A 16171-nucleotide genomic window follows, 5' to 3' on the forward strand; every position below is an offset into this window, starting at 1 on the left:
GTGCAGCAATTTAGGTTAGGTCTTTGCCTTGCTTGCGATATCATTTTCATACTGTCTTTCTGCCTCTCTTCTAATCCTGACACAATTATTCCTAGCACTGTGGTATCTTTCTCTGCTCTCAAGTGTCCTGTTATTTTATAGTTACTCATGTCCTTTTACTTAGTTGCTTTGCTTGCTTACATCTGTCTCCAACTATTTACAGAGCAGGAAACTCTGTAAATAGTTGGATACTCTCAAATGGGTGTTCTTTGGAACATGCTCTTGCTGAACACTGACAACATGTTATCATACATACAGATTCGAGAACCGCCATTGAAACCTTGCAACAAGAACACATATTAGATAACATCCATCTGATCAAAAATGTCATATCATTAATGCAAACACTCAAACGACAAGGCCGTCGGGTACTTATCAACTGGGTGCCAAGTCATGTGGGAATAATAGGAAATGACATTGCAGACGAAGCTGCAAAATTTGCAACTAAGAGAAGAAATGTAGACAGTTAGATACCACAGAATCTATCACAGATTAAGAAAGTAATTAGACACAGAGCCATGCAAAAGATGTACAGTGACCACAACACAGCAGTTGCAACATCAGGATCTGCGAGTTGGTACAAGAATTAAACCAACTATGCACCACTTAGTTTGATGAAAAGGAGAAGTAGAACAACAAAAGTACACTTACATCGCATCAGGCTTGGATACCCATGTGCATGGGAAATAGGCTTACAGGTTCTGGAAGATGAGAGGAAATGTCAACACTGTGGAGAAATGCCCCACAGACCATTGGAACATTATCTTACACAGTGCACAGTTACAAACCCATTAAGATTTCAGCTTAGATTCAACAGAGCAGGAAGTTGTTAAACACATATGGCAAAATCTTACTGAAGCAACCATACGAGTCATAAATACTCATACTCCGCCCAAGTAAAACAGAAACAAGCAACACTTAGTGGGCCAGCCAGAGGCTTAGGGCCCGCATAGGAATATCCCTGCAAAAAAAAAATAAATAAATAAATCTGATTAAACCATGGGTTTCTCATTTGCATTTCATTTTTTCCTATTTGGATGGGGACAAACTTGTCTGCTGCCTCCTTAAACTTCTGCATGATGTAGTCCATCATGTTTTGAGCCGTCTTTCCTCTGAGCTTTGTTTCTCATGTTATATCTGTTAGGAATTTTATTATCTTCTCATAGATTTCCTTTTGGAATACCAGCTGAAAGGTTCCCGCCAGCAGGCGGGAACCAGCAGGTTTGTCTTCGGATCCTCTCCTCGAGTTCACTAACCCTTCTTCGACCTGATACTCAAACGTCAGTACACTGTAGTCATTCCTTCCTACTGGGGCCTCGAAACCAGATTCCCTTATGTTGGATTCGTTGAGAGTGAGGTCGAGTCTCGCTGGTTCATCGTTCCCTCTCATTCTTGTGGGTTCCCTGACATGTTGGCTTAAAAAGTTTCTTGTCGCCATATACAATAGTTTTGCTCTCGGGGACACTAAAAGCCCCGAAATCATCTCAAGATAACCTCAAGATAACCTAACCTCCATGCAGTTCCTTGTTCTCCGAGTCTATCCTTCCATGATTAAAGTCTCCCATGATGAGCAGATGGGTTCTATTTCTACAGGCAGCAGAGGCTACCCTCTCAATTATCGTGTTAACTGCGATGTTGCTGTCGTCATACTCTTGCCTGGGTCTTCTGTCGTTTGGTGGAGGGTTATATTTTACTGCTATTACTACTCTTGGTACTCCCATCGCTATGGTGTCTATTATGTAGTCTCTGAATCCCAAACAGCCCAGGATAACCATCTCCTTGAAACTCCATTTCTTTCTCAATAGTAGGGCCACTCTGACATCTCCCCTACTCTCCCTCTCTTTCCTTATTACAGTGTATTCCTAGGGAAACACTACATTCGTTATGATTAATGAAAGCTTTGTTTCTGCGAGTCCAATTACATCCTGGTTCACTTTTTGTGCTCTTTCCCTTAGTTCACTTGCCTTGCTTGTAATCTCATTTATGTTCGAGTACATCACCTAGAAACTGACTCTCTTCTGTCCTTCCTCAATTTCTGTTGATTTCCCTGAGGCTGGGAAACAGGGAGGGTCTGGGATGGGAGGCCTATGAAGGGGGACCTGGGGGATCTGGGCTGTGATGGGGCTGGGAGGATCTGGTGTGGGGAGGATGGTGGAGGAGGGAGGGCCTATTAGGGGGTAGAAGAGAAGAGAGGGTTTGGGGCAGTTAGGGAGAGGGGGAGGTTGGGGGGTGAGGGGGGAGGCTTAAGGGGGTGACAGGAGGAGGCTTAGGGGAGTGGGGGGAAAATGGGGAGGCTTGGTGGGGAGGGGGGTATGGGAGGCTTGGGGGAGGGGGTATGGAGGAGGGAGGGCTTTGGGGGATGGAGGAGAAGGAAGAGCTTGGGGATGGGAGAGTAGAGGGGGCAGAGAAGGAGGGAGGGTTCGGGGGTGGGGAGGAAGGAAGGGTATTGGGGGTGAGGAAGAAGGGACGGATTATAGGGATGGGGGAGAATGGAGGGCATGTGTGTACTCACCTAATTGTGCTTGCAAGGGTTGAGCTCTGACTCTATGGTCCCGCCTCTCAACCGTCAATCAACAGGTGTACAGGTTCCTGAGCCTATTGGGCTCTATCATATCTACACTTGAAACTGTGTATGGAGTCAGCCTCCACCGCATCACTTCTTAATGCATTCCATTTGTCAACCACTCTGACATTAAAAAAGTTCTTTCTAATATCTCTGTGGCTCATTTGGGCACTCAGTTTCCACCTGTGTCCCCTAGTGCGTGTACCCCTTGTGTTAAATAGCCTGTCGATTCCCTTGAGAATCTTGAATGTGGTGATCATGTCCTCCCTAACTCTTCTGTCTTGCAATGAAGTGAGGTTTAATTCCTGTAGTCTCTCCTCGTAGCTCATACCTCTCAGCTCGGGTGCTAGTCTGGTGGCAAACCTTTGAACCTTTTCCAGTTTAGTCGTATGCTTCACTAGATATGGACTCCATGCTGGAGCCACATACTTCAGGATTGGTGTGACATATGTGGTATATATTTATTCCTTACTCAAATTTCTAAAGGCCATTCTTAAGTTAGCCAACCTGGTATATGCCGCTGATGTTATGCTCTTGAGATGAGCTTCATGGGACAGGTCTGGCATGATATCAACCTCCAGGTCTTTCTCTCTCTCTGACTCTTGAAGTATTTCATCTCCCAAATGATACCTTGTATCTGGTCTCCTGCTCCCTACACCTATCTTCATTACATTGCATTTGCTTGGGTTAAACTCTAAGAACCATTTGTTCGACCATTCCTGCAGCTTGTCCAGGTCTTCATGAAGCCTCAAGCTGTCCTCCTCTGTCTTAATCCTTCTCATAATTTGGCGTCGTCAGCAAACATTGAGAGGAATGAGTCTATACCGTCTGGGAGATCATTTAAGTATTTCAGAAACAGGAAACGTCTGAGTGCAGAGCCCTGTGGGACTCCACTGGTAACTTCACGTCAATCTGATGTCTCACCCCTCACTGTAACTCTCTGCTTCCTATTACTTAGGTACACCCTTATCCAATGGAGCAGCCAACCAGTAGTGAATATCGAGACAAATCGTGAATTGATTTTCAGAAATGGTTGGGCACTTCCATGCAAACTTGCCTCCTAGGGGCAAAATCAAGCCAGAACTGATTTTAAGCGGTTGGGTTAGGGTACGCTCGGCGCGCACCTGGCTAGCTGGTTAGGTGGGGTGGTGGCCCCCCAAGGGTAGCCCCTTACCCACCACCCAGGGCGAGCCTGTGCGACTCGTGCACGAACCCAACTGGTTATTTCTCGATTTATCGCGAGGCCGTGACGTGAGTATTAGGCATCAATAGCTGGGTCCGTATTTATGAATAGTACAGAGGATGAATGTTCAATAGATTAAAGTAACACTAGTGAAAGGACTTTAAACGTTTTTGGAGTATTTAATAGCATGAGCAAAAAATCCTGATTTGGCCCAGGGTGTTACAAGAATACTAAGGCATCAATATGGGGGGGTCCCTACTTATGAATGGTTCAGAGGGTGAATGTTCAATAGATTAAAACAAATAAAACACAGTTGAAAGGGAATACAGAAGTTTTTGGAGTATTTTAATGATGCAATGACTGAATAGTATAGTGAACCCTTGACACAGTTCCATTTTCTGCAATGGTCACAGGTGGGCTGATCAGTAGTGCCCCCCCCCCCCCAACCTACGAATACCCCATTGGGATCAAGTATATGGGATGGGGGGTTGAGCTCATGACTGAGCAAGTATAATTTTTTTGGGTGCAGCAAGCCTTTATTTTGAGTTGTCATGACACTGTTGTTCTCATGACCATGGTGGCCAAATCATGGAACAGGGCCTGCATATGAGGTAGATCTTATTAGGGGTTTAAAACTATGCCTAAATAGCTTCAGAGATTCTGTGTGTTTTGATCGGGAAATAAGTGTTCAAGCAATAATTCTCGAGCATATATTATAAATGAGGAACGTCAGTTTACGTTTTAGCACAAAAATGAGTACCTTAGTGTATTTGCCAGAGAAATGAGCTTGCAGTACACTTTACTTTAAAAAATGAGGTAAAAAAAAAACACATGTTTATATGTTGGGCGATTTAGGTTGAAACTGTTTATTCCATTTACCCCTTTCGGCTTTGTGCCATTTTCTGTAGTGAAAGTAAGATTCCATTTTTCTGTGGAATTCAGTTGAGTACTGTTGAAAAAGACATTCTTGCATCTGTTTGTTTCTAAGCTGTTTATAGATATATTTGTGGGGCCCCAAATTAGTTTTTAATGTGGAAAATAGCATCAAATGAATGTTTATCTTTTGTAATAAACATTAAAAATATTGTCATTAGCTGTGATATTTTATATAATATAAAAAAAATTGCTGAATAATGGGGCCTCAGCCATATTGTGTTGGGTTTGACATCCCATAAATAAATTTCATTTTTGTAAATATACTATGAAGGCTAAATAGTTGGTTGTTTTTGATCCCAAGAATTTAATATGTATTAGGAATCTGTACATATTCCGTATTAAATTGTATATTTAAAACACCACAATGGATCACAGCTATTGTGGCTGGGGCCCCATTAACTCATGTAACGTGACTACTGTCGCTATACAATGATTTTTGCTATAATGCCTAAAAATTTAAAAGTCGAATTCATCGGTCACCTTTGATGTCAGTGGGGGTATGTCAAGTGCAAAGGGTTTTAGAAAAGGTAAGACCTCCACCTTTTAAAAAGTGAGAAGATATATTCATTTTTGGCATTTCTGTCATTACTCTGGAAGTTTTTAATGATAGCACATGCTTAAACAAACTCGCTCACAAAAACTCATACACAAACTCAATTCTTTGGTTCAACTTACTTACACAAATAAACCCAGGGCTTTCACATTTTTGCAAAATACTCAGTCCCCTCAAACTTAAACAGTTTCACAATCTTACTTAAACTCACACAAACTTACTTAAACATATCTGGGCAAAAATAGAGAGAGAGACTTAATTAAAAACAAACCACCAGTTTCTTATCCTCATCAAGGCCACTAGCTTGCACATACTTAAACACACTCGCAACAAAAACTCTTATGCACAAACAAAAACTCAATTTTAACTTACACAAACAAACATGGGGCTTTCACATTTGCGCAAAATACTTAGTCCCCCCTAAACTTAAAACAGTTGCACAATCTTACTTAAACACATCAGGGCAAAAAAGAGAGAGACCTCTGACAAGCCACCGGCCTCCTGTCCTCACCAAGGCCACTAGCTCGCACATACTTAATCAAACTCACTTGCTAAACTCTATCACATAAACAAAAACTAAATTTTTAACTTACACAAATAAACACGGGCTTTGCGCATTCGCACAAAAATGCTTAGTCCCTCCTAGACTTAAACACAATCTTATGGTGCTTTAATTGCCAAAGTCTTCCAAACCTGCACTGGATCGTTAGTCATACATAGAATCAGGGGAGAAAACTATCTGCTTCAATATAAACAACAAAAACCAACTCTTGACTAAATAGCCCAACCACTTGGGCTGGACGGTAGAGCGACGGCCTCACTTCATGCAGGTAGGCGTTAAATCCCCAGACCGTACAAGTGGTTGGGAACCATTCCTTCCTCCCATTCCATTCCTAAATCCTTATCCTGACCCCTTCCCAGTGCTACATAGTCGTAATGGCTTGGTGCTTTCTCCTGATAGTTCCAGTCCATTCCATTCTTGACCAAATAACTAGCATTAAGTTTTAAGTTCATCTAATATTCCCATCTCACTGGATTATTTTTTTTTTAAATATAGCTGGGAAAAAATCATCATCAGGGATAACCTCACGCCCCCCCCCCCAGAACTCTGCACATTCCTGCCCTCCAACAAATCCCAAAGTCTTGAAGAAGCCCACCCAATCACTCACTCAGGAATAAACATGTTTTCATCCAACTGTATTTATTTAAAATAATACGTCAGAAACAGTTTTGCATTGGTATTATATTTACCTTATAAAGCCTCTCTATAAAAATATAATGCCATTGCGGATTATTGTTTTATAATAAATATTGCATAAATACTTACGCAATTTCATAAACAAAAATTTTTTTTAATGAGCCATGTTTGGAAGGCTTTGTCATTAAGATCATCACTAACCTTTAAACTATATATCATATTTATTTAGCAGTCTCCGTGGTGTAGTGGTAAGACACTCGCCTGGCGTTCCGCGAGCGCTATGTCATGGGTTCGTATCCTGGCCGGGGAGGATTTACTGGGCGCAATTCCTTAACTGTAGCCTCTGTTTAACGCAACAGTAAAATGTGTACTTGGATGAAAAAACGATTCTTCGCGGCAGGGGATCGTATTCCAGGGACCTGCCCGAAACGCTACGCGTACTAGTGGCTGTACAAGAATGTAACAACTCTTGTATATATCTAAAAAAAAAAAAAAAAAAAAATATCATAGAGAAGGATTTACTCTTCTGGCTGCAAATTTTTTTAAAGGTTTTCCATTGCACAAGAGGGTGTAAATCTCTTTTTTCTCCCACATGTTTCATCATTTACAATGGAGCAGAGCAACCTTCATGCAGGCCCTGGTTCTGTTTTCCAACGTCTGAACTATTGGACATTGCAAAGTTTACTAAATGATGTAGTATCTTAGCTGCCCCTCTAATTATAAAGATTTTAATCTTATTTTAACCTTTGAGTGCTAGTTCTCAAAAGGTTACTTATCTCAGAAAGAGCGAGAGATTCTATGTTTGTCTATATTCGAGCGGAATGTTGAGCAACCTTCGTGCAAGTCCTGGTTCAGTTCCCCCAACGTCTAAGCTATTGGACATAGAAAATTTCACTAAATGAGGCAGTATCTCGCCCCCCACTCCCTGACCATGATACTGACCCTCCCTGATATTAGGAAGTAACTAAGCAATTGCAATCCATCCAGCCAGCGACTGTGGAAAGAATGTATGTTCTTAGGAGCATTATGACCTCTTCATGTATTTTCATCCCCTCACACATTTGAGTATTTGTTTCCCACATCGAGAATTTGTCAAAAAAAAGTTCAAGAAAATACGAGCTTATTTATACAACTTAAAGATGAAAAAAAAAACTGGCGACCCCTGGTAGCAAGTTCAGGTGGTCTCGGCCTATATCTAGCTTAGGGGTGTGGGGTTCTTAGTGAGAGATCCAAGCTGCGATGGAGACCATAAATGGTATGTATAAACTCCAATACTTTACAGTTCTTGCCATAGCCCATGTTGATATTTCGTTCCTAGTAGTTAAAATTTAAATCTAAAAAAAAATCCAATAGAGTTCAAAGAGAGAAATAATTGTCAACGATTTTTTTTTAATTTTTTCTCTGTGGGTGTATGCAATTAAAAAAAAAAATTCTGTTATATCTATTTAGCAGAGTTCGGCCATCAGGCGGTAGATATTGAGTAAAAGAGGAAGATGCAATGCCGGAATCGCCCCTGGTACTTACTTCACGAGGTCATTACGTCGTGAAGTATGAGGAATTGCCCAAGTTCATCGCACGCATCAAGGCTCTGGTGGCAATTGAAAAGCAGTATGAAGACGCAAATTTAGAAGACACACATTTTCAAAGAGAAAGAGCCAAAAAAATTAACGCCGTTGAGACTGTATACGGTGGTTTTTTGTGATGAAACAGAAATAAGACTGCCTGTTGAAATAGGAATAGGATTGATTAAAGTAGCGTATAATGGAATACCCAACTTTATCGAGTGGGTGCAAGCCCATGGTGAAATATAAAAACAGTTTGCGGGGATTGATTTTAAACAGCATGAAAATTGGTTTATTTATCATGACAAAGTTCAAGCGCAGAATGCATTTAGAGAAATTTTCTTTAGGGATTATGGGGACTATTATTCCACCTCCGAAGCTGAGGAAATTGCGCCAGAGGATGAGGTTTATTGGAGGGAAAATTTGCATCCCGTCATCAAGGCAGATCTAGATAGAACTCCACCTACAAGATAACTCTTAGGAACTAATGATGAAAAGGGGACATACTACAGGAATGGTGTACGGATGTCTGATGAGGGGTGGGTTATCCCCAAATCCTGAGACTTTGTCCCCAACCCAGACTATGTTCAACCAGAACATTTTTTTGGTATATATGTGTTTTTACCTAAATAAAAAATTATCATTTATCATTATTATTATTATTTCATGCTCCCCTTTGTCACGTGGGGGTGGGCGGTCCGGGGCTCTGCTAACACTCGGCTGCTAGGGGCTCAAAGGCCCAAATACTCAGCCCCTCCGACTCCCTGGATTCACCGGAGTCTCCTTGGTCACACAAGAGAGGACCAACAATGCCCACCTCCGCAGGTCTTTGCTTCCACCACAAAGGGGTGCCACTGATTCACCCTGGAAGCCCTTCAGTCAAACACGGGGAAACTGCTGTTAACAGTTCCGGCCTAGACCCGTGGGGGAGTGAAGGAAGACTCAGGCTTACCTATAACCATAACCTCCCTGAGTCTTGCCTGCCAGACAAAAAAAAAGGTTGCAGGAACTCCTTTCCCGCCTGTCTTCTCTATCTTCCTCTTAGCAAGGTCGCCAGCTGGGTTATTATATCTGCACCCCAGCAATGCAGTTCAGTGGGTGTATTATATATTGTTTGTAGCCAGAAACGTATGCTCATAGAGAAATATCATAAATGGAGGCACACTCAAACACAGTAATAAAATGTGTGGATTTACTGATGCAAATTACATGAACACACACACACAATCACAAGTAATACATGAATATGGAATATGGATAATGAGCCTGGAGATCGTCAGCCTCTTCTTCCACGACCATCCAACACTCCTTCAACTGGGCAGGAAGACCGGAGTCTCACACTCTCACAGGAGGGCCTCTTCACCACGTCGGCACCTCTTCTCCACTGTCCTGCCATCCATACACACTGTCCTCTCTGACAGTCCTGGACACAAGCTGCTTTGCAGCCTACTCTACTATTAAAGTAATAAAGTCTTGCTGCCACATACACAAGTAAATATTGTGGCCTAACTAGCCTACTCATACAAGGGGTAATGGGAGGGAAAAATGATCTACCTTACACTCCTGGCTCACGACGCCTGTCCCTCGATGGTGTGAGGTTCCCACGCTTCCTTGGGTCGATCCTCGACGATCCAGGACGTTCCACAGGTCCTCAGGTGTCGTGAAGCCTTCGCGTCGTCGCCGTTCCAATCCCTGAGATTCAGCTGCCCCAATCCTGGTTCATCGATGGGCGCTGAGCTAATCACTATTTTTCCCCACACTCGCCTCTCCCACAGGGCGTCGCTCCTTGTCCTAGGCACGGTGTCGTCCTTCCAAGATTCTCAGTGGATGTGACCCCAGTCACAGCTGGGCTTGCTCGCCCACCTTCCAGACCTCAACGTCCAGCCAGCGGCGCCGCCCAGCGTCGTCGCCGACTATTTTCCAAGTTTGGCACTTCTCTGCTCACTGAACTTGGTTCCTCTTTTGCTTCCCAGAAGCGCAGGGTCTCCAATAACTGTGATGGGCTGCGAAGGCCAGCTCAATCCACTGAACAAGGCTTGCAGAGCCTCCAATCCTTGAGAGCAGACCGAGGCGCGTCCTGTCGCTTCCCAGGTCAGATCAACTCTGACGTTGGCGCCGCCCGGGGCACTCGGTGACGTCATGGCGGGCCCTGATTTGTCGCCCGCGACCTACGTCGGCCAATCCGCGATCGGCTTGTGTCCCTTCCAAAAGGTCATATCTGCCGTAGGGGATACTGTTTCATTTTATAACAGGGCGCCAATTTTCCTTTATTTACAACTTATAATATAACTTCCTTCCCTTAACTGGCAGCCGGTCTGGTCGCCACATATATCATTAGACTCCCTGAACCTCAGAGAGTCAGTAGGGAGAGCTGATATGACTCTTTAAGCCGGCAAACGAAAGAAATAGGAGAGGGCACCGTAACACCTTGAAGTTTTTTTTTAACCTAGGTAAAATATGTAAAAAAAAAAAATAAGTTAAGCAGTATTCGCTAGAGTACTTTTCATGGAGGGAAAATAAGTGATGAGGTCTCTCTTATTTTTAAAAACTACTTTATAGATAAAAAAAACTTGACATTTACACATTTTTTATTATTATTTGTCGTTAGTGTTATAAGATCTAAGGTGCCTCCTTTTACTCGACGGTCTTTTCACTACTTGTGGCGGTACTTGACCTTTCCCCTGCCCCATCTTGTTCAGGACGCACCAGCACAAATTCTTTTTTTCATTTTTTCATTACATGGGCCAAATGAGCCAGTGTAGGGTAATAAGATGCTAGCCATTCTTCTTCTTCACCCGCTCTAGACCAACTCACACCAGAATTGCGGCCTATACCAAATGGCATAACTATCCGTTTGATAGAATTATTACTCTTGGCTTTGCTCATACTGCGACTCACGGCCTTCTTAAATCACCAGCGCCTGTTGATGGTTTTTTCTCTCTGCAATCCCGCTACTAAATCGATATCTTTACTGTTCTTAATATGAAATTGTTTAATGTCATTTTCTTCAACAGACGTGCCTACACTATAATGACATATGAGGGCTATGAGATAAGGGTGCACTTCAGGTTCTGGTGGCGGGGAGAGAATTATATTTCCTGAAGTGCTACGATCCGTAACTATGGCACAATGCGTTTCGGGAGATATTTTCTTTTCAACCATCCCGTAAGGATATTTTTCCCACAGCTGTTGGGAATAACCATTAGAAAGCTGGTGTAGGGCAGGAAGATCATAGACAATACAGTCCCTGGGTTTAAAAATATGATCATTGGGGAAATCTGCTTTAATAATAGAATCTTTGAGTCACCATAATTTGGCTCGCATGTAGTTGGAACACATCTCGAAGCGGTTAAAAAGGTTTTTAACATAACCTTCATCTTATATGCACCTTGTCATATAGAGTTGTTAGAGGCTTTTATAATATGTAATTCATAGTTTTTCTTTTTGTACAGAGACATTAGGAAAAATTAAAAAATAAAATACAGGTCAACAATCTTTTTATAGAGAAATTAGGAAAAATAAATAAAATACAGGTCAACATTTTTTTTAATGTATGTGTAATATTACAATATAGATTCTACAGCTTTTCTAGTCTCATCCTTATTATATTCCATTTCCATTTTCTCTTTGCCATCATCGTCGTCTTCCACAATAGTGAGCACTTCATCTCCTACAGTAACAGACATGGCCCGGTAGATGGATCATCTTCCGCAGCAATGCTCGTGATATCTTCCACGACAGCTGACCCGTCTTCTCTCACAACAGTGACAGATCTGACAGTACAAACAGAGTCTTTATCATTCGTAAAAACAGGTGGAATGGTCATACGTGGAATCTTGTGTCTAAAGATGCCATGGGTTGGAGAGCGAGTCGGCGTGTCACTTATTTACAGAGCATATCATTAAAGTCGCTATACCACGTTCTTGCAGTTTCTGAGCTAATTTGCACATCACAGTGAAATATTTACTCTCCCATATGTTGCGTTCGTCACTTGTGAGATATTGCCCGCAAGCCTTTCCCAACCCATATGGAAAATAATCCTTCCCACTTGTCCTCTTTGGCTTCTTTGAAGAATATGTTCAATGGCTTTTCGCAGAACATTGTCAAACCAATGCCATCTTTAGTATTCGGTATCATTTTTCAGGCCGTCATAAAAATGCTCATTCAAACTCCATGCTTCGTGCTGGGGCTTTTTGTAAGAAGATGGCATCTGTAAACTGGGTGATTAATCCAATAGGGTGCTAATTTGGGTCCTCACAAATATATCTATAAACAGCTTAGAACCAAACTGGTTATTTAGCTGGTTATAAAGCCATTAACAACTGTAGGCCTAATAAAAAAGGTGGCGGCACAGCTATATATTACCGAGATACATTTATCTGTAACAGTGTCATTAGATGATAGAGATGACTACTGTGAATATACTTTTGCTCAGTTTACAATTAAATCCCTTAAATCCTCTTTGACTATTGGAGCCATCTATAGATTTCCCAATACTAACATAGCTTCATTCTCAGATAATCTAAGGAATCTCATTATAAACAACAATGTCAACAAAAACCACATCATTCTGGGAGGAGACTTCAATATTGACCTAGGGTCAACAAAATTGCTCACGAGTTCACTATTTCCTTAACAGCATGAACTCCTGTATGCTAATCCCAAAACTACCCGAGTCACTCAAACATCAGCCACTACCTTGGATCACATATGGACTAATATAACAGCTCCCCTTGTATCTGGTATAATCTACGACTGAACAACTGACCATTATCCTACTTTTCTCATAACGAAAATGGACATAACACCACCAAAAAGCAAGAAAGTTACATTCAGGTTACACAGTGAATCAGCTTTAGGCAATCTTACAAATGCACTTCACAATATTAACCTGGATTCTGAATTCAATAATTGTCAGGATATAAATTCATTAGCTAATCTCTTCCTCTCCAAAACTCTAAGCCTTTACAATCTTCATTGCCCCCTTCTTACCAAGCAAGTAACTAACAAAAGATTAAACAATCCATGTCTCACAAGTGGCATTCTCAACTCAATCAACAAGAAACATGAATATGAAAAGAAACTCAGGATTGACCTAGTTACAAAGGAAGTAGTTAAAAGGTACTCATCAATGCTTACCAGTATCATAAGAAAGGCAAAACTTTCATATTATGTGAATAGATTCAATGAAGCAAAAGGCAACATGAAAAACACCTAGAAAACCATCTCTAGTATCCTAGAAACTAAGCAACACTCGCATAACCACTGCACTCACATAGTCTCCGTGGTGTAATGGTAAGACACTCGCCTAGCGTTCCGCGAGCGCTTAGTCATGAGTTCGTATCCTGGCCGGGGAGGATTTACTGGGCGCAAATCCTTAACTGTAGCCTCTGTTTAACTCAACAGTAAAATGTGTACTTGGTTGTAACAACGATTCTTCGCGGCGGGGGTCGTATTCCAGGGACCTTCCCGAAAAGCTACGCGTACTAGTGGCTGTACAAGAATGTAACAACTCTTGTATACTCTTGTATATATCTCAAAAAAATAAAAAAATAAACATATATCCAAATAAAACTCTATAAGGATGGGTATATAGCGTCAACTGATTTAGAAATGGCAAATGAATTTAATAGCTTCTTTTCATCGGTTGTGCTAATCTTGCCAGAAAAATCCCACAGACTCAGACACATATTAACACATATCTCTCAGGCAGCTATCCAAACTCTCTTCTCCTTTCACCAGTCAGCCCGGCAGATGTTGTGTCCATCATACTCTCTCTAAAAACCAAGCCAGGGAACACCAGAGAAATTCCGTCCATTGTATACAAGAGCGTCTCCCATGCCCTTGCGTCACCCATAGCTCTACTGTTCAACAAATCTATAGTGTCACACCTTCCCTGATATCCTTAAAAAAGCAAGAGTTACGCCAGTCCATAAAGGAGGCAATCCGGCGGACATAAACAATTATAGACCAATATCAAATCTAACCATTCTATCAAAAATATTTGAAAAAATTATCTACAAACAGCTCTATTCCTACCTCGTAAAATTCGACATACTCAGCCCCTGCCAGTTTGGCTACCGGTCCCAAAAGAGCACCAGTCATGTAATCATTAGTCTCCTTGACGTAATCTACTCAGCCCTTGACAAAAAGGAGTTTCCAATTGGACTCTTCATTGACCTAAGAAAAGCCTTTGATACTGTTAATCACTACTACCTTTTACTTAAACTCCAGCATTATGAAATCCGAGGCCTTGTGCCTGGACTACATCCGATCCTATCTTAGTGACAGACACCAATGTGTAACCATCAATGATACAACCTCTTCCACTCTACCAATTACCGTTGGAGTGCCACAGGGCAGCATCTTAGGACCTCTTCTATTTCTTATATATATCAATATCTGCCTAATGTCTCTAATATTCTTAAACCTATATTGTTTACTGATGATACTACCCTCATCTATTCAGACCCCAACCCACATACACTAAATAATGTTGTGAATAATGAATTAAAAAAAAGTCCACTTATGGATGTCAACTAACAAACTAACACTAAACATAGAAAAGACCTACTACACCTTATTTGGAAGCAAATCATCGAATGCAATTCAGCTACAGATAGGCAACATTAACATCATTAATAAAAATGATGGAAAGTTTCTTGGCCTATTCGTAGACAAGAGACTCAACTTCAGCACCCACATTCAACACATAACTAAGAAAGTCTCTAAAACAGTTGGAATACTCTCCAAAATAAGATATTATGTTCCTAACTCTGCTCTCCTCTCACTATATTATGCACTAATCTATCCCTATCTTAATTATGGTATCTGTGCATAGGGGTCTACCACTGCAAACCACCTTAAGCCCATCATCACCCAGCAAAAATCTGCTATCAGAATAATAACAAATTCTGCTTTCAGATAACACTCAGCTCCCTTGTTTAAATCCCTTAACTTGCTAATTATTAACTCTCTCCACACATTCTCCTGTGTCAACTACATTTACAAAACCATGTTCTTAAATGCAAACCATGCTCTGAAACTCTCCCTGGACAGATGTAATAGAACCCATTATCACCACACCAAAAATAAATATATCTTTGATATCCCCAGGGGTCAAACTTAATCTTTGTAAACACTCTATGCAAATTAAGGGACCTAGTCTATGGAACTCACTCCTTAGTGAATTGAAAAGCTGTCAAACTTTTGCCTCATTTAAAAACAAAAACAAAAAGTACCTAATTTCCTCTTCGTAGTTTCCTACACTGAGCTTTAAATTTGCTCTGTATCTAGTGTTACCCAATCTCTATGTACTTAATCCAAACAACTCTATCATTGTGTTAATTGCTGTCTTCTTTTATGTGCTAGCCATATGCTGTATTGTGCATGCTAAGTTTTGTTAAACTACCATTCAAGCTGTCATTGCAATCATTCTGAGCTACCTATGTGCTTTAATATACCTAAAATTTTTCTCTCATCTTTTATTTTTTTATGGTATGTAACTGTTATAATTTTTATAAATTTTGCAAGTATTTTCCTACTTATAAGTTTCTTAGATTAAGGACCTGCCCAAAACGCTGCGCATACTAGAGGCTTTACGAGAATGTAATTACTATGTTATGTATGCTCACAATCCCAATGTACCTTCTTGTATATATATAAATAAATAAATAAATATATAAACAAATGCTAGAATAACTTTTTCAACAGTACTCAACTGAATTCCACAGAAAAATGGAATCTTACTTTGACTACAGAAAACGGCACAAAGCCGAGGGGGGTGACTGGAATAAACAGTTTCAACCTGACTCGCCCAACATATAAACATGTGTATTTTTACATCATTTTTAAATGTAAAGTGTACTGCAAGCTCATTTCTCTGGCAAATAAACTAAGGTACTCATTTTTGTGCTAGAACGTAAACTGACGTTCCTCATTTATAATATATGGTCGAGAATTATTGCTTGAACACATATTCCCCTATCAAAACACACGGAATCTCTGAAGCTATTTAGACAAGTTTTAAACCCCTAATAAGATCTCCCTCATATGCAGGCCCTGTTCCATGATTTGGCCACCATGGTCATGAGAACAACAGTGTCATGAAAACTCAAAATAAAGGCTTGCTGCACCC

Source organism: Procambarus clarkii, chromosome 64 (genome assembly GCF_040958095.1).
Source record: "Procambarus clarkii isolate CNS0578487 chromosome 64, FALCON_Pclarkii_2.0, whole genome shotgun sequence".
In the NCBI taxonomy this organism is placed as follows: Eukaryota; Metazoa; Arthropoda; class Malacostraca; order Decapoda; family Cambaridae; genus Procambarus; species Procambarus clarkii.